General features: G+C 44.4%; 1 protein-coding gene across 1 annotated transcript in view; it reads left to right on the top strand.

Moving 5' to 3' along the window:
* The first annotated feature begins 3945 nt into the window (after nucleotides 1–3945).
* Nucleotides 3946–21866, top strand: part of TRIP12 (thyroid hormone receptor interactor 12) — a 3849287-nt gene continuing 3831366 nt past the window's right edge. Inside the window, exon 1 of the mRNA XM_044071052.1 lies at nucleotides 3946–3966. The gene's annotated coding sequence lies outside the window, so the exon portion shown is untranslated. The remainder of the gene's footprint in view (nucleotides 3967–21866) is intronic.

Below are 21866 nucleotides of genomic sequence, written 5' to 3'. Positions count from 1 at the left end.
GAAAGATTGATCAGCTATTTGTTTCTTTCCATCACAGGGCTCTGGGTTTGCTTGTCTCTAAACAGGCAATTTCTCCTTGGATTTCTAAAGCAGTTTTATTTGGTTAGGATTTCCATGGTAAGTCTCTTCCTGCCCCTGTTAAGGCTCACTTAACTAGATCTGTGGCTTCCTCTGGTGCATTCTTTAAAGGCCTGGATACTAACGCTATTTTAGAGGCTGCTACATGGTCTTCTCTGCATTCTTTTACCAAATATTACAAGTTGGACAGCTAGAGCAGGGTTTGCTAGAGCCGTTCTCCATGGCTTTGTGGAAAGCTCTTCTGTTCAAAGCTCCTCTGCTCCTTCCTCCTCCCAGGTTTCCTACTATGTTTTGGCATTCTCCTACATGTAAAGAATACTGCAGAATTTAATAGGGCGACATAGAGTAGTTGTGTAAAATCTTACCGTAACCGTAGATGCTCTCTTTTCTGTGTTGCAGTATTCTGTCCCTCCCTCCTTCCTCCCTTCGTATTCTTTCTTTCCTTCCTTGGATGACATTTTATTGCTCCTTAGGTTTGGTGTTCCTTCTAGGGCATTACAGTTCTAAGGATTGTATATGTAGATGTCCTTTTATGGCTGATGTCAGCACACGTCCCAAGTAGCTAAAAGCAGTTGTATGTTGGCCGGATGTCTGGTCGCTTGGGTGGAGGACTTCCCACATGTAAAGAATGCTGCAACATAGAAGAGAAGGATAGCTATGGTTATGGTAAGATTTTACACAATTATTCTATCCAAGTATTTCCTTACTTGGATGACATATTTCAGGCATCCTCTCCAAAGAGCCTGTGGCAAAATCTTCATTTTGCCATTTCTCTTCTGCAAAGCCTGGGGTTCACAGTAAACTTCAAAAAGTCTTTTCTGACTCCTCCTTAAGACACTGTTTTTCTGGGGTGCAGGATACAGTGTGTGTCTATGCTGGCATCCCCTACCTCCTCCCAAGGCTTTAACTCTCATTGCCTTCTTTCATACTCTTCCGCTGGCCTCTGTAACAGCTGGGGAATTTTTGAGAGCTCTGGTGTTAAGTCATCCATTATCCCTGTGCTCTCCCTCTGGCCAAACCCCACATGAGAAAGTTTTAGTAGTTTCTGAATTTAGTTTGGCTTCAACATGCACATCCCCAAGAATTTGTAGTGCCTCTTCTATCTAGTCTCAGAGGAACTTCAGTGGTGGATCCAACAGTTGTCTCTAAATCCAGGGCTCCCTTTTCACCCCCCTCTTCCCTCTCGGGAGCTGTTCACAGATGCTTCAGACATAGGATGGAGAGCAGCTTTTGGCTCCCTGAAGGTGCAGAGGGTGTGGTCTCCTCTTCCACAGCATGAGCACATCAGTGTCCCAAGAGGGAAGAGCTCTTCTGCTGGTGCTTCAGGCTTTTCATCCCCCCCCCCCCCCGGTCCTTTCAAGGTATTTAAAGACAGTACAACAGCGATGTGGTTTGTAAACAAATGGGGGGGGGGGGGTCAATCTTATATTTGTCGGTTGGCACTCCTAGTTTGGGCTCTTGCTATCAGGTTTCAAGTGACACTTCAGGCAATTTACATTCCCTCAGGTCAAAACATTGTGGCAGATAAATGCTCTAAGCAGGTCCTTAACTCAATCCCATAAATGTATCCTTCAGAGAGATGTGTTTCTGGACATTGCCCACCAATGGGATATCCTCATATAGATCTTTTTGCCTCCCCTGTGACCAGACAACTTCCTGTGTTTTGCAACGGAGTTCCAGGTCCTCTGGTTTGGAAGGTGGACACCCTTTTTTTTGGAACGAGAAGTTTTTTTTTGCTTTCCCTTCCCCTCATTCCAAAAGTCCTATTCAAAATTCAACAGGATGCTCCCAAAATCTTGTTAGTGACTCCCCTTTTGGCAGAGACCGCATTGGTTCCCTCCTCTTCTGCATTTAGCCAAGAGCAGTCATCACAAGTTAGCTCAAGGGGTGGATCTGCTCACACAAGACAAGGGATCTCTCGTACATCCTCACCTGTCCACTCTTCAACTGGCTCTGTGGGTAATTGGATTTTGATTCCACATGCACCTTTTTTTCTTAGGATGTACTTAGGGTCCTGTAGGTGACCTGGAAACCCAAACTAGGAACTCCTACTGGCCAGGAAACCCAAACTAGGAACTCCTACTTATCCAAATGGAAGAGGTTTTCTGTTTGGTGTTTTTATGGTAACTTGGATCCACTTTCTGTGGATGTTCCTTGAGTTCTTTATCTTTGTGAATTGCTCAATGCTGGTTTGGCTTATTCTTCTGTTAAGGCCCACTTATAAGCTATCCCTGCTTGTCTGCCTTTATCTCCACCTTTAGCTTCTAAGTTTGAAGCTAAACAATTCCTGAAAAGGAGTCCATGTTAGGCCTCCCTGGAAGCCTGTTCCTCCTCCCTTGAATCTTAATTTCGTTTTGAAAAAAATTGATTGACTCGTGCTCCTTTTGAGCGTGCAGCTTCAGCTTCCTTGCAGCATTGCTCTTGGAAGACTGTATCTTTGTTAGCCCTTACTTCTACTAGACTGATGTCTGAGCTTCAAGTACTTATTGGCTTGTCCTTTTTTGGTGTTTCATACGGGCAGGGTTTCCTTGTGTACTAATCTTTTTATGCCCAGTGTGGTGAATGAGTTGTTCATTAATCCGTCTATTTGCCCACTTTTTTCCCTTTTCAGTCTGCCAGTGAGAAAGTGCTGCACATGTTTGAATGTGCATAGACAACTCAGATTTTGTTTGGATAAGACTATTAGGAAATCTAATCTGCTTTGTTTCCTTTCATCCTATGTCCTTAGGATTTGCTGTATCCAGGCAAACTATTTCTTCTTAGGTTTCAGAAGCTGTTTCTTTTATTTCTTTCATGATAAACTCCTTTCTTATTCTGTCTGGGCTCATTCTACTAGAGCTGTAGCTTCTTCTGGTACCTTTTTTTTTTTCAAAGGTTTGGTTGCTAACTCTATTCTTGAGGCAGTTACCTGGACTTGTGTGCATACATTTACCAAGCATTAAATGTTGCATTAAAAGTTGGATGGAATCGCCAGAGCTAGAGCTGGTTTTGCTAGGGCCATCCTTCATAGCTTCCTAGAGGGCTGTGCTGGTCCTTCCTCCTCCTACGTTTCTTCCTGAGCATTGGCACTCTGTCTATTGTAATGATGCTGCAACAGTGAAATGGAAGGACAATATTACAGTTGTGTAAAATCTTACTATAACAGTAGATGTCCTATTCAGTGTTGCTGTATTTACGCCCTCCATCCCCTGGTCCATTTCTCTTCTCTTTTGGATGTACTGATTACCTCACTTTTCCTTGGTTCCTTCCGGGGCTCTCAGTTTTGATGGTGGTATGTCCAGACATTGCCTTTATGCCATATGCTATGTGAGGAGCATGCATGTGACGTACGGCATACCTTAAAACAACCTAAATGCTTTGGTATACGGCGGGATGTCTGGCCGCATTTGGCAGGGGATCCCCATTGTCATGATTACTGCAACAGTGAAGAGAAGGACATCTACAGTTATGGTAAGAGTTTACACAACTGTACTTTCATCTTGTATGAAGATAAGACATATAAACAGCCAGTGTCAAAGCAGTGTGTTTCCAGATGGTTGTCTGCTGCTGTTGCTTTTTTATACTCACCACAATAAACCACTTTCAGGCAGAGTTGGGGCCATTTCACAAGAGCTTTAGCTTTTTTGGTGGCTTTTTGGAAAGGGGTAGACTCTTACTAAAATATTGTAGAGGCAGCAGTTTAGTTCTCTGGACAAAATTTTACAAAACATTAAAAATTGGATTGATTTTCCTAGACCAGGACAGGCTTTGCTATGACTGTGCTCCAGGAGCTTCTGGATTATTGGTTTACTTTTTCTTCTCCCTTCTTGGTTATTAAGATATGGCAATCGACCTAAAGAGTTGGGACTACTGCAGCAGTGAACTAAAAGTCGAACGTAGTGCAGTTGGGTAAGTAAACTTGTCATAACAGTAGATGTTCTAATAGATCACTGTTGAAGTAGCCGCCCCACCCTCTAGCCTCATTATTTTGAATGTTTCCTTTTTTTGTCTTGCCAGGTTGTGGGTGTATAGACCCTTGTGTATATAGGTTCATAGATTAGTACTAAGCTAACTGCCCTTGTGAGCCATTTTAAGCCTGACCAATTCTCCCTTGTGAGACTCAAACCCTGCACCTTTTGCTTGCAAGGCAAACACCTTAACCATCAGGCCACCCTCCAAACCCTTTTGTTTTTGGAGTTTACCATTGGGTTTGCTTAGCATTGCTCTTTCAGGGTTCTTGCCTCCTTTCTAGACTAAAAGCTCTGACTAATTTTTTGCTTTACCTTTTTATTGCAGCTTCCGTAAGCTCCTGATTAGAGCAGGTAGAAGGCGATATTAACCTTTGAAAGCTTAGACGGTCACTGGGGTGGGGTCCAAATTGCTTAGCCTATTGCAACAGTGATTTATTAGTAGATGTACGGTTAAACTGTTTCCTTACACAACTGTACTGTAAGTATTTCCATATCAGCACACACACACATGCAGAGACAGATGGAATCACACAAAAATACATGTGTGCAGGGACATGTGTGCACTCACTCGCTCACTCACTCGCTCACTCACTCGCTCACACACACACACACACACACACACACACACACACACACACACACACACACACACACACACGTGCGCGCATCCGTCCAACAATTACAGCGACTTTGACCAATACACCTTTCCTGTCATTGTGATCAAATGAATGAGGGGAAGAAAAGTATGCAATGCAAAGCATTGCAATCCCCTCCCCCTCTGTCCCTGATTTTCCACAATGTCATTTATTTGCTTTCTTTTATTTTCTGTTCAGTCGTTGAGGATTATAGTTAATCAATAAAGACATTGTAGCTTCAAACTGTATATTGTTCAGGTAATGCCTGTTAATGAAAAGCCTCTTCGGATCCAAATTCTTGAGGAAATAAGTTGAAGTGTTTGCTTTCCCTCCATCTTTCTTGATCAGTAATGCTCTTCTGTCACATAGAGAGAGAAAGACACACACTCTTTAAATTTTTTTTCACTCCTCTAAACACTGATAATTTTTTTTTTTTTTTTAAGCAATGCTTGGTGAAATTTAAGTAAAATTATAATTCCTAGCTGGTAAGATGTTCTTCGTGTTTCACTGTTGCAGTCATTACATTTGGGTAATCTGCTGGCAGGTTACCCTCAGTCAGCTTGATTAACAAGTCTTGGGTCCTGCGTCGGTTGCTGTCCCTTCTTCCATGACGTCAGGGGTATAAAACATGTAGCCAACACCATTACATCAGTCTTCCTTGCCGTGCGGTGCCCGAAGCAGAAGCAGTTCGCAAGTGCCGGTCTGCCGACTCCTGAAATTGTCGTTTTCGAGTTTCAGAACTGAAGTCTTCAACTTAAAGCTAAGTACTCTGTTGGGGAAACTTTTTCTTGCTCCTTACCGATGTCAGTAAAAGTTAATAATTGCATTACTTGTGGAAAGCAAATACCTCATAAAGATTTTAATTCGTACTGTATTCCTTGCCTAGGCCCTGACCACGATGTGCCTTGCTGTCGGTTTTGTGCTTTATTTAATCAGCGCACTATCCGTCGTTGGTACATTTTTGCCTCTAAATGTTTTGGTTCTCAGTTTAATTATCCAGAAATGTTGTCGGTTAGCCATCCGACTACTGGGATTCCGAAAAAACGCAAAGATAAAGACAGAGACAGGCCGCCGAGGTCCAGAACTGCCGACGACGCTTCTCCTAAGCCAGTACTCAGTGAGATGCTTTCGCAGCCCCTGATACCCGCTACTTCTGATTTGCAGGCCTCTACTGAGACCCATTCGGAGTCCGGTATGCCGTGAGATACTTCGCTTATGGAACCCGCGGATGTCTCTACCTTGGATGGGTCCGAAGCCGCTGTGCAAGCACTGGCTTCTGAGAGTGTATTCAGGCCTACAGACTTGCATATTAAATCGACACCGCCTTCACTTCTAAGGCCTAAATCTTGATCCATGTCTAAAAAAACCGACGCCCAGGCCACATGTTCAGACGCTATGCCTAAAAACCAAATGATAAAAATGGCTGAAGATCTAATTAGAGTAGAGTAATCAGGGTAGTCAACCCCCCCCCCCCCCCCCCGACTAAGAGGCCTAGGCCTGAGCTTGATAATGAATCTTCTGATCAGGATTCTGTTTCTTCTGACTCTTCTAATTACCTGGATTTGTCCATACCTACTTAAGGATTCCATTCCCTCTGCTTCTCCTCCTGAGGATTTTTCTTTTGGGGAAACCTTACATACTTTAAGGGAGCATTTCCACTGGACAAGCCAGGAATTTTCTGATTCAAAAAAGAGGCGTAGGGATTTCCTTCTTCCTCAGCATAGGAATTTGGCTATACCTTCTGTACTAGACATTGTTGATGATGTGTTCTCGGAATCCAGTTTGGCCCCTGATTCTCTGCCTTCGGCTCCTAGTAAACCTGACCGATCTTACAGGGTTCCCGAGTCCCACAAGTTCCTTTTCAAAAATCCTGTTGCAGATCCAGAAACCATTTTTCAGGGGCTCAAGGGCATTAAGGCTTCTACTGCTAAAAATCCTACCCCTTCTGAAAGAGACTCCAGGGCGCTGGATACATGGGGCAAAAAGGTTTATACTTCTGCAACCTTGGCAATCAGAGCTTTAAACTGTCAATTTCATATGTTAAAATATCAACAGCATATTATTGGACTGCTTAAACAGAAAATGATGTTGATTCCTGACTGTGTGGAAAATAAAGATTTACAGGATTTAATGCATTCTGCTGAACAAGTTGGAAAACATACTTTGCAATGTGGTTTTGATTCTTTAGAGGCCTCTTGCAGGGCTGCTGTTACAGGGTCTGTGCTTGGAAGGCATGCTTGGCTTAAGGAGCAATCTTTGCCTGATCATGTTAAAGCTAAACTGTTGGATGCACCTTTAAATCAGGACCGCCTGTTTAGCAATAAGGCTGAAGAAGTTCTTAAAAAGATGGAAGATGAAGCTAAATCTTTGCAAACTGTTAAAGATTTTTTTACAAGTGCAACCTCCAAGATTTAGTAGGTGCTGGCCTACTAAGAATTGGTCCTTTCCAGCCCCTTCCAGATCCTCTCAAGCCAAACCCAGACACAGCAAAAACTCCAGGTTTCAGTCCCAGAACCAAGCAGTGGGGGGCCTCCACTTACAAATCTGGAAATAGCAAGACACCCCCCTGTGTGGTAAACAGTCTCAATGACTTCCTTTTAAAATTCCCAAGCACTTATCTTTTAACTGCCCCTTTGGGGAGAAAGATTGCTCTTCATGCAAAGAACTGGGAAATCGTAACCCAGAACAAATGGTTTTTAAATATAGTGTCTCAGGGATACAAATTTCATTTCCACACGTTGCCGACACCAAACGGGTGGCCAGACCTGCCCCCAAATCAGTGGGCAGAGGCTCAAAAACAAGTACTTTCCCTCTTAAGCATGGGAGCTATTCAACTGGTACCAGAAGAGAAAAAGGGACAAGGTTTCTATTCCAGGCTTTTTCTGGTACCCAGAAAAGACAAATCATGGTGTCCAATCCTGGACCTGTCTACTCTAAACACCTTTCTGGAGATTCCAAAATTCAAGATGCTGTCTCTTCTCCAGTTACTTCCTATGCTAGGCAAAGACGTGTGGTTGGCAACTCTAGATTTAAGCTAGGCAAAGACGTGTGGTTGGCAACTCTAGATTTAAAAGAGGCATACCTGCACATCCCAATCAGGGAATCTTGCAGAAGATACCTCCGCTTCAAAGCAGGCTACTTGCATTATCAGTTCTCTGCACTGCCCTTTGGCTTGTCTACTGTGCCCAGGGTATTCACAAAGTGCCTAGCTCCAGTGATTGCATTTTGCAGGCAAAAAAATATTCAAATATATCCATACCTGAACTATTGTCTAATTCAGGCAGAAAACCAGGGCATACTGTTAAACCATCTGGCGTTTGTAAAAAAGGTTCTAACTTGTCTGGGGTTCACCATAAACGAAAAGGAATCACAACTGGTACCCTGTCAACAGATTACATTCCTGGGTGCAAGCTTGAATAAAACTGCCCAGGCAGCTTTCCTCACGCCAGAGAAGCAAATTCATTTGGTAACTTACTTCAACCAAGTGGCCACAAAAACCCTGCTATCTGCAAGACAAATTCTGCAAGCCATGGTGGGGTTCATGGCCTCTTGCATTCTTCTAATTCCATATGCAAGACTGCATATGAGGAAACTACAGTGGTGTCTATGAAGTCAACATTGTCACAGCCTGGAAGCAATGATTCCTATCATACCTTGCCTACGCCTGGAGTTCCTATGGTGGGCAGAGGCCTGCCACCAAAACAAGGGACTACCATTCACACTACCCCCTGCTGCCCAAACCCTAACTACAGATGCATCAGACTGTGCATGGGGGGCTCATCTGGCAGGGAAGTGCATTCAGGGCAAGTGGAACCCAAATCAAATGCACCTATATCAATCAAAAAGAAATGTTAGTTGTACAGAATGTTCTGACAGTCTTCAAGGACTACATTCATCCAGGACAACTAATGGTAAAGACAGACCAACACCACGGTTAAGTAGCACATAAACAAGCGGGAGGGTACACATTCCTACCCCCTCGGCAGACTAACCATTGCATTGTGGAACACAGCCTTGAGCTTCCAAGTGCACCTACAAACTCAATTCCTGCCAGGAAAATTGAATACACTGGCAGACTGACAGACTAAGCAGAAACCTCATGGACCCACACCAGTGGAAACTGGAACAACGGATTTTCAGCATGTTGGCAAGCGAATGGGGGAGCCCAGACATAGATCTATTTGCCTCTCCCCAGAACTACCAGTTGGACAAGTTTTACACAAGGACTCCCCACAAACAAGCCTGGAAAGTGGATGCCCTGTCCTTCAGCTGGAAAAACCTATCGGTATACGCTTTTCCCCCTCTGCCTCTGCTCTCCAAAGTTCTACTAAAAGTCAAACAGGACAAACCAAGGATGATTTTAATTGCTCCAGACTGGCTGCACCAACACTGGTACCCCCTCCTGCGCAATGTGTCACAAATATCTCCATGGCACCTGCCTCTGATTCCTTTCCTGCTTGTCTCAGCAGGAGAACCAAATTCTGCACCCTCAGCTTCCAACATTGAACCTTGCAGCCTGGCTAATCACTTAAATTCATCCTCATCATCCCTCAGCAAACCTGTAATGGATGTCCTCTTGGAAGCAAGGAGACCTAGTACTAGAAAATCTTATGCTGACAAATGGAAAAGATTAAGATTCTGTGCCTGGAACCAATCTTTAGGGATGAGCACAGCAGAGCCCAATATACCTCAGATTTGGCAATACTTAACTGAGATGCTTCACAAGGGCCTGTCTTTTTTCCTCCATTAAAATACATGCCTCAGCTATTTCAGCTCACTATAACACAGAACCACCCCTCTTCTCTCATCCTCTGCTCAAGCAGCATCTCAGAGGGGCAAATAACTTGAGACCACCCAGGAGAGCTCCTACCCCTGCCTGGGACCTTAACTTTGTTTTGGAGAAACTCACTCTACCTCCTTTCGAGCCAGCTGCTACTGCAGACTTAAAATTTCTTTCTTGGAAAACGGCCTTCCTTTTAGCAATCACTTCAGCTAGAAGGATATCTGAGTTACAGGCCCTTATGGCAGTGGAGCTTTTCATCATCTTTCATGCGGACAGGGTATCTCTCAGGACCAATCCATTCTTTATGCCCAAGGTGGTTTCCAGTGTGGCTCTTAATCAGGCCATTCATTTGCCAACCTTCTTTCCCAATCCACAGAACAAAGAGGAACATATTCTGCATTCCTTGGATATGCACAGACAACTTAGATTCTACTTGGATAGGACTAAATCCCAAACAACTGCTGGTAGCATTTGCTGCAGGGGCAGAGGGGAAGGCTATTTCAAAACAAACCATTTCTAAATGGATAAGCCATTGCATTCATTTCTGCTATAAGCACCATGGAGAACCTATCCCCCAGGGGATCAGATCTCACTCCACCAGGGCTGCATTTACTTCTGCAGCCTTTCTCAGAGGTGTTCCTACCAGGGATATCCTAGAAGCTGCTACCTGGAGTTCTGTGCATACTTTCACCAATCATTATCATTTACCAATTTTCTCTAAATCCAGAGCTGGCTTTGCCACTGCTGTCTTGCAGGGCCTTTTAGCTGGCCGTAATGCTGTATAAACTTCTCCTCCCAACCATAGCTTTGGGAATCTACCCAAATGTAATGACTGCAACAGTGAAACACGAAGAACATAGTACAGTTGTGTACACTTACCATAAATGTAGATGTTAGAGTGTCTTTACTTTTGCAGTCCTGGTTACCCTCCCTCCAGCCCCCTAGTTTTGTCTGGCTATGCCTCTACTTTTCTTTACTATGCTTTAAAAGCCTTTTTGGTGTATTTGCTTTTGGTTGGAGGTATACTTGTTTTTGTGTTTATTTGCTCCCTATTAGGGAGGCACCTGACATCTGGGGCAAGAAAACCTGATGTAATGGTGTCGACGGCATGTTTTATACCCCTGACTACCTGACGTCATGGAAGAAGGGACAGCAGCCGATGCAGGACCCAAGACTTTGTTAATCAGGCTGACTGAGGGCAACCTGCCAGCAGATTACCCAAATGTAATGACTGCAACAGTGAATACACTCCTAACATCTACATTTATGGTAAGTGTACAAAACTGTACCTTACTTACAGCATTACAGCCTGGTAAGAAAAGTTACTACTTTACACAAAGACACTTTTTTATTAATACACTACATCTCCTTAACTGGGAGTCCCTAAACACTTTCCATATAGATGATGCTGTCTTTTGAGTTCAACAAAATTTTCCTAGCTGTTTTAAGTACACAAGACTTCCCTCAAAACAAAGTGTCAGTCAGCTCTGCCCCGTGGCAGTCCTAAACAACTGAAATGGACTAAATATGCAAGGTGTAGGGGGAGAAAAAAAAGCTCCTGCTTTAGTAGAACATAGACAACTAAGAAACCTAACAAAACAACTCCCGTCAAAATATAGACATTAATAATCAAAAAATTTTTTAGGCCTCAGACCATAAACTGTTAAGTCTAGGGCAAGCTACAATAGCCAACAACAAACACTGAAACAAAATGGTACCATAGCTAACTAATTCAGTAACCACTTTATACAGACTGTGCAGTTATTAACCAGCCAGGTGACTAATCAAGACCTGATGTCTTACCTCAATCAAATAACTTCCATCAGCATTTCTCCACTACCCAAAGGTTGAATCATTAAAGATCTTTAAAGCTGTAGGCCAAATGTTATTTTTTCACCTCTATCAAAATGTCAGAAAAATGTATTCGTACAGAACTTCTCAACTGTCTAATTGATAACCAGCTTCTGTCCTCATCACAGCACAATTACTGCATTACTAAATAATGTTCTTCATGTTTCACTGTTGCAGTCATCACATTTGGGTTATCCCTGTCAGGGTAGCCCTTGGTCGGCCCTAATACCAGAGGCTTAGTATTTCTGCATTGCTTGCTGTCGCTTCAGGACGGACGTCTGGTCGTCAGTAGTATAAAGTAAGGCAGCCAATGTCATTACATCAGTCTTTCTTGCCGTGGAGCCCGAAGCAGAAGCAGTTTGCATGAGTGCCGGTCTTCTAAAGCTAAGTACCCTGTTGGGGATCCTTTTTTCTTGCACTAACCGATGTCAGAAAAAGTTAATTGTTTCGCCTGTGGAAAGCAAATACCACACCGGGACTTCCATTCTTATTGCGTCACTTGTTTAGGCCCCAAACCACGATGTCCCCCGTTGTCGCTTCTGTGCTTTGTTCAACAGCAGATCTGTCTGTCATCAGGCCCTTATTGTAGCCAGATATTTTTGCTTACAGTCCTCTAATTCTGATATGGCTTTGGTAAGCCATCCGACAGCAGATCTTCCGAAAAAACGTAAAGATAAAGACCGCACAGGTCCAAACCTACCAACGATGCTTCTGTTAATCTAGTAGTTAGTTCTCCAGTCCTCAGTAAGGCGCTTTTGCAGCCCCTGATGCTTGCTTCTGTGGATTCGCAGGCCGCTACCGAGACCCTTTCAGAGTCCGGTATGCCGCAAAACTCTTAGACTAAGGATCCTGTGGTCAGCTCTACCTTGGATGGATCCGGAGCCGCTGAGCAGGCACCGACTTCCAGGAAGTCCTTCACACTGCCGATTCTTGACACAAACCGACGTCGTCTTTCGCGACTACCGTTCTTTCAAAAAACAAATTTCTAAGGCCTAGGGTACGAACCACACTCAAGAAACCAACCCACTCTCAGGCACCTGCTTCCTTGCCTCAGTCTCAAATGCTTAAAATGGCGGAAGACCTTATCATGCTGATCAGGGTAAGCCAAGCTACCCCCTCCAAAAGGAAGATAACTGTTCCCTGTAGTTTTTCTGAACAAGAGTCAGATGAATCTGATGCATCTGAATATGAAGACATGCAACCCCTCTCTACTTATGAGGATTCTGATGCAGAGGATTCCATTCCTTCATCCTCTCCCCCAGAGGAATTTTCCTTTGAGGAAACCCTGCATAACTTAAGGGAGCATTTCCAATGGGAGAGTCAAGACTGCCCTCAGTCTAAAAAGAGACCCTTGGCCACCCCCCCAATCCTGGATGTTGTGGAGGATTATTTTCCTGGAATCCAGCTGGTCTCCTGACACCCTCCCTCCTGCACCCAGAAAACTAGACTGGTACTATAGAGTCCCTGACTCGCACAAATTTCTTTTTAAAAATCCTACTGCTGACCCTGAGGTAATTTCTCAAGGGCCTAATGGGATTAAAGCAGCCTCTGCTAAGAGTTCCACCCCCTCAGGTATGGATTCCTGAGCACAGGACAGATGTGGTAAAAAAAAAAAAAAAAAAAAAAGTATACATCTCAGCTACGCTTGCTATCAGGGCATTAAATTGTCAGTTCCAGATGCTGAAATTTCAGCAACATACCCTGGAACTCCTTAAACAAACAATATCTTCCTTTCCTGCTTGGGCAGAATCAAAAGATTTATAAGAGTTAATGCATTCTGCAAGTCAAGTAACTAAACGCACCTTGCACTGTGGTTTTGACACCCTAGAAGCTTCTTGCAGGGCAGCAGTCACTGGATCAGTCATTGGAAGGCATGCATTGCTTAAGGAACAGCCCCTGCCCAGATGTCAGAAAAAGTTAATTGTTTCGCCTGTGGAAAGCAAATACCACACCGGGACTTCCATTCTTATTGCGTCACTTGTTTAGGCCCCAAACCACGATGTCCCCCGTTGTCGCTTCTGTGCTTTGTTCAACAGCAGATCTGTCTGTCATCAGGCCCTTATTGTAGCCAGATATTTTTGCTTACAGTCCTCTAATTCTGATATGGCTTTGGTAAGCCATCCGACAGCAGATCTTCCGAAAAAACGTAAAGATAAAGACCGCACAGGTCCAAACCTACCAACGATGCTTCTGTTAATCTAGTAGTTAGTTCTCCAGTCCTCAGTAAGGCGCTTTTGCAGCCCCTGATGCTTGCTTCTGTGGATTCGCAGGCCGCTACCGAGACCCTTTCAGAGTCCGGTATGCCGCAAAACTCTTAGACTAAGGATCCTGTGGTCAGCTCTACCTTGGATGGATCCGGAGCCGCTGAGCAGGCACCGACTTCCTAGGAAGTCCTTCACACTGCCGATTCTTGACACAAACCGACGTCGTCTTTCGCGACTACCGTTCTTTCAAAAAACAAATTTCTAAGGCCTAGGGTACGAACCACACTCAAGAAACCAACCCACTCTCAGGCACCTGCTTCCTTGCCTCAGTCTCAAATGCTTAAAATGGCGGAAGACCTTATCATGCTGATCAGGGTAAGCCAAGCTACCCCCTCCAAAAGGAAGATAACTGTTCCCTGTAGTTTTTCTGAACAAGAGTCAGATGAATCTGATGCATCTGAATATGAAGACATGCAACCCCTCTCTACTTATGAGGATTCTGATGCAGAGGATTCCATTCCTTCATCCTCTCCCCAGAGGAATTTTCCTTTGAGGAAACCCTGCATAACTTAAGGGAGCATTTCCAATGGGAGAGTCAAGACTGCCCTCAGTCTAAAAAGAGACCCTTGGCCACCCCCCCAATCCTGGATGTTGTGGAGGATTATTTTCCTGGAATCCAGCTGGTCTCCTGACACCCTCCCTCCTGCACCCAGAAAACTAGACTGGTACTATAGAGTCCCTGACTCGCACAAATTTCTTTTTAAAATCCTACTGCTGACCCTGAGGTAATTTCTCAAGGGCCTAATGGGATTAAAGCAGCCTCTGCTAAGAGTTCCACCCCCTCAGGTATGGATTCCTGAGCACAGGACAGATGTGGTAAAAAAAAAAAAAAAAAAAAAAAAAAAAAAAGTATACATCTCAGCTACGCTTGCTATCAGGGCATTAAATTGTCAGTTCCAGATGCTGAAATTTCAGCAACATACCCTGGAACTCCTTAAACAAACAATATCTTCCTTTCCTGCTTGGGCAGAATCAAAAGATTTATAAGAGTTAATGCATTCTGCAAGTCAAGTAACTAAACGCACCTTGCACTGTGGTTTTGACACCCTAGAAGCTTCTTGCAGGGCAGCAGTCACTGGATCAGTCATTGGAAGGCATGCATTGCTTAAGGAACAGCCCCTGCCCAGACCATGTCAAATCTAAATTGTTGGATGCCCCCTTGCACAAAGATAACGTATTTGGCACTAAGGTAGAAGAGGTCTTAAAGATGGCAGAAAAAGCAAAATCTATCTAACAGTTAAGGATTTCTTGCAGGTCCAGCCACCTAGGTTCAGCAGGCATTGTCCCACCAAACGCTGCTCCTTTCCTGCTTCCACTAAGCCAGTCCAGCCCAGACCCCACCAGATAGCAGCCACAGGGAATGCAGAGTTCTAAGCAGTGGACTTACCTCCGCTTCAAAACCAGGGAGTTCTAAGTCACCCCCTTATGTTAAGAATTCACAATGACTCCCCTCCCCCACCCCCTCCCTTTGCCCACCTGCACTTACCCCTAGGAGGAAAACTCTCCTTTCACGCAAGAACCTGGGCCACCATTACCAACGACCACTGGGTTCTGAACAGTGTCTCAAGGATACAAGTTTTCAAGTAATCTCGACAAAGGATACAAATTTTCCTTCCACACCCCAGAAAGGTTCCCAGATCTACCACCAAACCAGTGGGCCGAGGCTCAAAAGCAAATCCTTTCCCTGCTTTCTATGTTGGCAGTAGAGCACGTTCCTGCAGAACAGATGGGCCAAGGTTTCTACTCCAGACTTTTTCTGGTACCCAGAAAATAGGGCACCTGGCACCCCATGCTCGATCTATCCATTCTAAACACCTTCCAGGTGATCCCAAAAGGCTCACCCTCCAGCAGCTGCTACCCATGCTCTCCAAGGATGCTTGGCTAGCCACCCTAGATCTAAAAGAGGCCTACTTACACATTCCTATCGGGGAATCATGCAGGAAAGATCTCCGTGTCAGGGCAGGATCTCAACACTTTCAGTTCTCTGCGCTTCGCTTTGGCTCATCTACTGCTACCAGAGTTTTCACAAAATGTCTGCCTCCGGCCATTGCCTTTTGCAGACAAAGAAATTTTTCAGATTTACCCATACTTGGATGACTGCCTTATTCAGGCAGACAGCCAGGAAAAGCTGGTCAAGCACCTGGCCTTTGTAAAGACCCTACTAACCTCCCTAGGATATACAGTCAATGAAAAGAAATCCAAACAGGTGCCCACCCAAAGGATTATCTTCCTGGGAGCAAGCCTGGACACAGCATCCCAGATGGCATACCATACACCAGAGAAACAAATTTTCCTGACTGCCTGCTTCTTTCACTCAACTAGCCACCAGGCCCCAGCTATCTGCAAGGAAGATCCTGCAAACTCTTTGGTTCATGGCATCTTGCATACTACTCATTCCATATGCCAGACTGCATATGAGGAAACTTGAGTGGAACCTAAAAATACTTTGGTGTCAACACTCTCAAAGACGTGGAAACTCTTTTACCTAGAATTCATTGCCTCAGAAAAGATTTTGTTTGGTGGGCAACAGCATGCTCCTACAACAAGGGACTGCCTTTCTCACCACCCCCGACGCCCAGACCCTCACCACAGACGCATCAGACTATGCTTGGGGTGCACACCTGGATGGCAGGTGCATACAGGGCCAATGGAGCCCTCAGCAATTCCCTCTGCACATCAGTCAAAAAGAGATGATGGCTGTGCAGCACACTTTGATAACTTTCAAGCCCCTACTCTCTCTTCAGGGGCTCTCCTGATCAAAACAGACAACACCACTGTGATGTGGTACATCAACAAGCAGGGAGGGACTCTATCTTACCCTCTATGCAGACTGGCCATGACCCTTTGGCACACAGTGTCTGCCGTGCAACTGCACCTGCTAGCGCAATTTCTACCAGGCTGTCTCAACTCTCTGACATACCAATTAAGCAGACCCTCACGAGTGGCAGCCCAGCAGAAGAACCTTCACCCTAATAACTCAGAAATGGGGCACCCCGAAGGTCGACCTCTTTGCCTCCCACACCAACCATCAGCTCAGCAAATTCTGCACCAGGGGGCATCACTGCATGGCTTGGAAAGTCTATACCCTGTCCTTCCCCTGGGTCAATCTATCGGTCTGTGCCTTTCCTCCACTACCACTCACCCCCAGGGTATTGCTCAAAATAAAGAAGGAAAAACCAAGGACCATTCTTATAGCTCCTGACTGGCCCCTGCAGGACTGGTACCCCTTGTTGTGCAGCCTGTCCCCACTACCCCCATGATATCTTCCTCGGGAGTCCAAACCTCCTGACCCAGAGGTAAGGGGAATTCATGCATCCCCAATTGCAGACACTCAATTTGGCAGCCTGGCTTATTCCCTAACCCCGAACCAATCTGCCAACCTCAGTAAACAGGTTCTAGATGTTATCTGTGAGGCCAGATGCCCTAGCACCAGAGAGTCTTATGCTGACAAATGGAAAAGGTTCTGCACCTGGATCCAGACTTAAGGGAGCCAATACGGCACAGCCCTCTCTTGCTCTCATCCTGTATTACTTAGCTGACCTACTACACAGTGGCCTCTCTTTCTTCTCTATAAAAATTCATGCCTCTGCTATTTCTGCTCATTTTCCCACTGAACAGTCCCTTTTCTCACACCCTTTGATCAAACTGTTCCTAAGTGGGGCTAGCAACTTGAGGCCGCCCAGAAGGGCACCAACTCCAGCTTGGGACCTTAACTTTGTATTGCAAAAGCTCATCCTGCCCCCTTTTGAACTAGCTTCGTCTGCAAAGCTAAAATTTCTTTCTTGGAAGAAAGCATTCCTTCTGGCCATCACTTCAGCCAGAAGAGTGTCTGAGCTGCAAGCGCTCATGGCTATGGAACCCTTCATCATCCTCCATGCTGACAGGGTATCCCTCAGAACTAACCCATCCTTCATGCCCAAGGTGGTGTCCAGTGTGGCTCTCAGCCAATCCATTCATTTGCCCACCTTCTTTCCTAATCCCCAGAATAAGGGGAAAGGATTCTGCACTCTCTAGATGTGCACAGACAGCTTGGATTCTATCTAGACAGGACTGAATCCTTCAGAAAGTCTGATCAATTGCTGGTTAGCTTTGATACAGGGGCAGAAGGCAAAGCCATCTCCAAGCAATCTCCAAATGGATAGCACACTGCATCCATTTCTGCTACAAAACAACATTGAAAGCCCCCACCCCCAGGGGGGTCAGGACACACTCCACTAGAGGAGCCTTCACGTCTGCAGCTTTCCGCAGAGGAGTCACCACTAGGGACATCCTGGAGGCTGCCACCTGGACATCTGTTTGCACATTTACCATACAGTACCCCTGCCTCTCCAAATCCAGGGCAGGGTTTGCATCTGCAGTTTTGCAGGGCATCCTAGCCTGCCCCTAGTTTCCTTGACTGCCTCCACCCATTTCCTCAGCTTTGGGAATCGACCCAAATGTGATGACTGCAACAGTGAAACACGAACATAGTACAGTTGTGTACACTTAACATAAATGTAAATGTTCGAGTGTGTTCACTGTTGCAGTCCTGGTTTCCCTCCCTCCATCCCCCTTCTCTTTCTTTACAAGGGACCTATTGGTATTTATTTTCCACTGGTGGGGTTCTTCCACCAGAACCAGTCTCCTACTTGGGGGGGCTCCTGACAAGTTAGGGAAGAAAAACTGATGTAATGGCATCGGCTGCCTTACTTTATACTACCGATGACCTGATGTCAGTCTTGAAGCGACAGCAGCCGATGCAGAAATACCAAGTCTCTGGTTTTCGGGCCAGCCGAGGGCTACCCTGGCAGGGATAACCCAAATGTGATGACTGCAACAGTGACTACTATCCAACATCCACATTTATGGTACGTGTACACAACTGTACTTCTTTAGTATTGTCAAAACCCATTGGAATGCTGGAAGCTTAGTATGCAGTATCTTTCTAGACTTACCAAAACCTTTTTGATACGGTCTTCCACCAGCAATTATGTATAACTTTCACTTGAGGGCTCACCAGCTCTTCACTACAGTGGCTGTATAGCTGTCTCTGAAATGGAGCACAGGCAGTGAAATTGAAAAATTTTCTCTCCACCTTCTCGCCAGTAAATATTGGTGTATCCCTCAAAGATCAGTACTAGGTCCCTTAATTTTCAACATGTTCATTAATGACCTCTACACTGCTGCAAAAAAATGCTACCCTGGTTCAATATTCTGATTATTAGACCCTACTCTGCCCTGCCAAGTCGCTCTCTGAACTCCAGGACCTTGTAAAACAGTCCTTTTTTGATTGAATCATGGCTAAATTCTCAACTCCTACCAAACCTTAAAAGCTAAACTACCCCTGTTTACTCCAAAGCACATCTGTACCAAAACAACAGTATTCTTCATTATGTCGGTCAACAGCACCATGATAGATTAAGTAAACCATACAACATTTTTGGGTGTCATCTTAGATAACCAGTTGAAATTTGACCTTATGTCACACATGGTTAGACTAGATGCATTATATAGTGTAAACCTCTCAGATCAGCAGTAAAACATAAATGCGAATAAAACTCTAAGGAGTACTTCAGAAGATTAAAACCAATGTTGATAACAGCGGTGTCATCCTATGAATAAAGTCAAAGCTGTAAACGAATTTGCTTTTCCTGTTATAACTTAAAGTTGGGTTTGATTGACTGGCATCAAAAGGTGTTGGACTGAAAAACAAGAAAACTGTTTTACGCTTATTTAAATGATGTATAAAAGTCTGCGTATACCAAGATTATATATATATATATTGCACACACTGAAGGAGGTATGTGACACCTCCTCGAAATTAATTACATGTATAGATCTGCATTTGTGGGACTGCATACATCATACCTAATCAGATCCAAGCATAGTGAAAGTTATAAAACGTGAAGAAAGGAAGTCTAAGATGACCTTTCTGCTTTGTGTAGCAGCAACATTCCAGTATAGAGCAGGAATGGAAATAAAATCAGAAGTAGACAAAATCGGACAGCAACAAAATGTGCCAAAAAACATAAGTAGAAGGATCAGATGAGAAGGAAAGATATGTAGAAAATCCATAAACATAGTTGTAAGTGTAGAGATCTCCTGGAACAACCTCGTGTTAATCATTCCTGGTTAAGGAGAGGCGAGTTGAAACTGGAGTCCATTGAACATGCAGAGGAACAGATAAATGTAAATTCTATATACATAAAAAAAAAGTTTGGAAATGGTCTCTCACCTTGTTGCTGGGTGTGTAATACATTCACGCCAAGAGACCCTGTACTCTAAAAGACATAATAATGTGGCAAGACTGTTAAATTTGGGATTTTGCAAGCACTTCAATTGAGAAGTAGCTGCGAAGCATTGGAAACCTGAATCACAGTGAATGATTGTGTCCATCACATGGGATCACCCATTACCAAAAGTTCAAAAGATAGATAAAAATAGATGTCGTGAAAAAAAGATAAAAGTACCATTTGTCATTAAAATTGCTGCACCTAGCAATTTACGTCGTTTCAAGTACAGAAACGGTCATAAATTAACAGGCTTTGCAGGAAAAAACGAGAGCAGTGTGAAAGGCGGATACTCTGTTCCAGTAGTAGTAGGAGCAATGGGTCTAAAAAATTAAAGCAATCTACAGTTGTATTTAATTATGCCACCAATACATGTAACTTTGTATGAACTGCAGAAGGAGTCAGTTCTAGGCACATTGGGTGCCGAGAAGAGCACTTCATGCTAACATTAGAGATCAAAGCAGTAATTTTACCCTGACTTGGGAATGGGGTCCATTCCGTTCATGGTATTAGAAATCCAGATGATTTAGAGAAATTAAACATAGTAAAAATCTACCTTCTAGACATAGCCAGAGGACATATAGCCACTCATTTTTTCCTGCCATTCTTCTCTATGCTTTCCCCAGTCTTCTCTAACCTTCTAGCCTCGCAGCCTGTCCAAACTTGAGCACTGTGCTAGTAAAATAACAATGTTTGCAGTAAGCTATGAAATGGGATGCACCACTGCCTAGCCCTCTGAATTAAACTGGTTAGAACTACCATATCACATAGCTCTGTCAGCCAACTACATGTCAGAGATTTCTTAAAAGCTAGAAAATTGTACGGTGTCTAACAGAGTATCATGATCGGGTCGCCTATTGTAAATTGTGTTCAAGACCTGGATGCTAAGAAATTCACCTCGAGAAGCTCAGTAGGTGAATCTTGGCATCCTTATCAAGAGCACATTTGGTTGTAATTTTTTTGTAGTGCATGGAAAATTATCTGCTTTTGTGTACTACAAATTAGTGAGAAGTAAGATAAGGATTACAAAAAAAAGTGATTTGTTGTATTACACTAAAGCAGTGGGAAAGTGGTTGAAGTCTTAACGTATTCCCTATCTAAGGGAAGCAGTTTTAACCCAAGTACTATGTGTACTGCAGCAGACAGTAGGAAGAAACAGGAGTTGGATCAAACTGTTTCATGCCTTGCTGCTGTTTACTGGTCAGCGCTGTCTGCTTTTAGTGCAGACGCAAATTTTAAGTGTAGAGGGTGCTTATAAGTTGTTAACTCATTATAGCCGAGTAACTCCTCAAGGTGCATCTGCAGATGTTAATCGTGTTACCCTGCTGCAGTCATCACACTTGGTTTATCCTGCAGTCAGGCGGTCCCGCAGTCGGCCTGAGTTCCAAAATCTTGGTCCAGCATTGGTTGCTGTCGCTTCTTCCCTGACGTCAGTGGTATATAAGAGGCATCCGACGCCATTTTCTTCAGTCTTTCTTGCCGTGCGGTGCCCGAAGCAGAAGCAGTTCGCAAGTGCCGGTCGGCCGACACCTGAGATTTTCGAATCTAATTTCAGTCCGAAGTCTTAAATAAAGCTAAATACCCTGTTGGGGAACCTTTTCTTGCGCTCAGTCCAATGTCAGAAAAAGTTAACAATTGCATTTCTTGTGGGAAGCAAATACCTCATAAGGACTTCCATTCTTATTGTATTCCTTGCCTAGGCCCAGACCACGATGTCACAGGTTGTCTGTTTTGTGCTAGGTTTAATAAACGAAGTATCAAACGCCGTTTTGACTTCGCACAACATTACTTTGGTAGGAAATTTAACTATATCATGCCGTCTGAGCAGCCGACGACCGGCATGCATAAAAAAACGCAAGGATAAAGACAGGCAGCCTAGGAACAAGCCAGATTCCGAGGCCTCTGCTGGGCCTGTTGCCGGTTCTCCGGTTTTCAGTGAGGCGCCTACGCAGCTCCTGACGACCGCAGAATTGGAACCCCAGACAGCTGCGGATTCTCAAGCGGAGTGTACTAGGAATACCCAAACCGATCCGGGT

The sequence above is a fragment of the Protopterus annectens genome, chromosome 5.part0, assembly GCF_019279795.1.
Source record: "Protopterus annectens isolate FY-2018-M chromosome 5.part0, PAN1.0, whole genome shotgun sequence".
NCBI lineage: Eukaryota > Metazoa > Chordata > Ceratodontiformes > Protopteridae > Protopterus > Protopterus annectens.
This window is presented reverse-complemented; position numbering and strand designations above follow the sequence as displayed.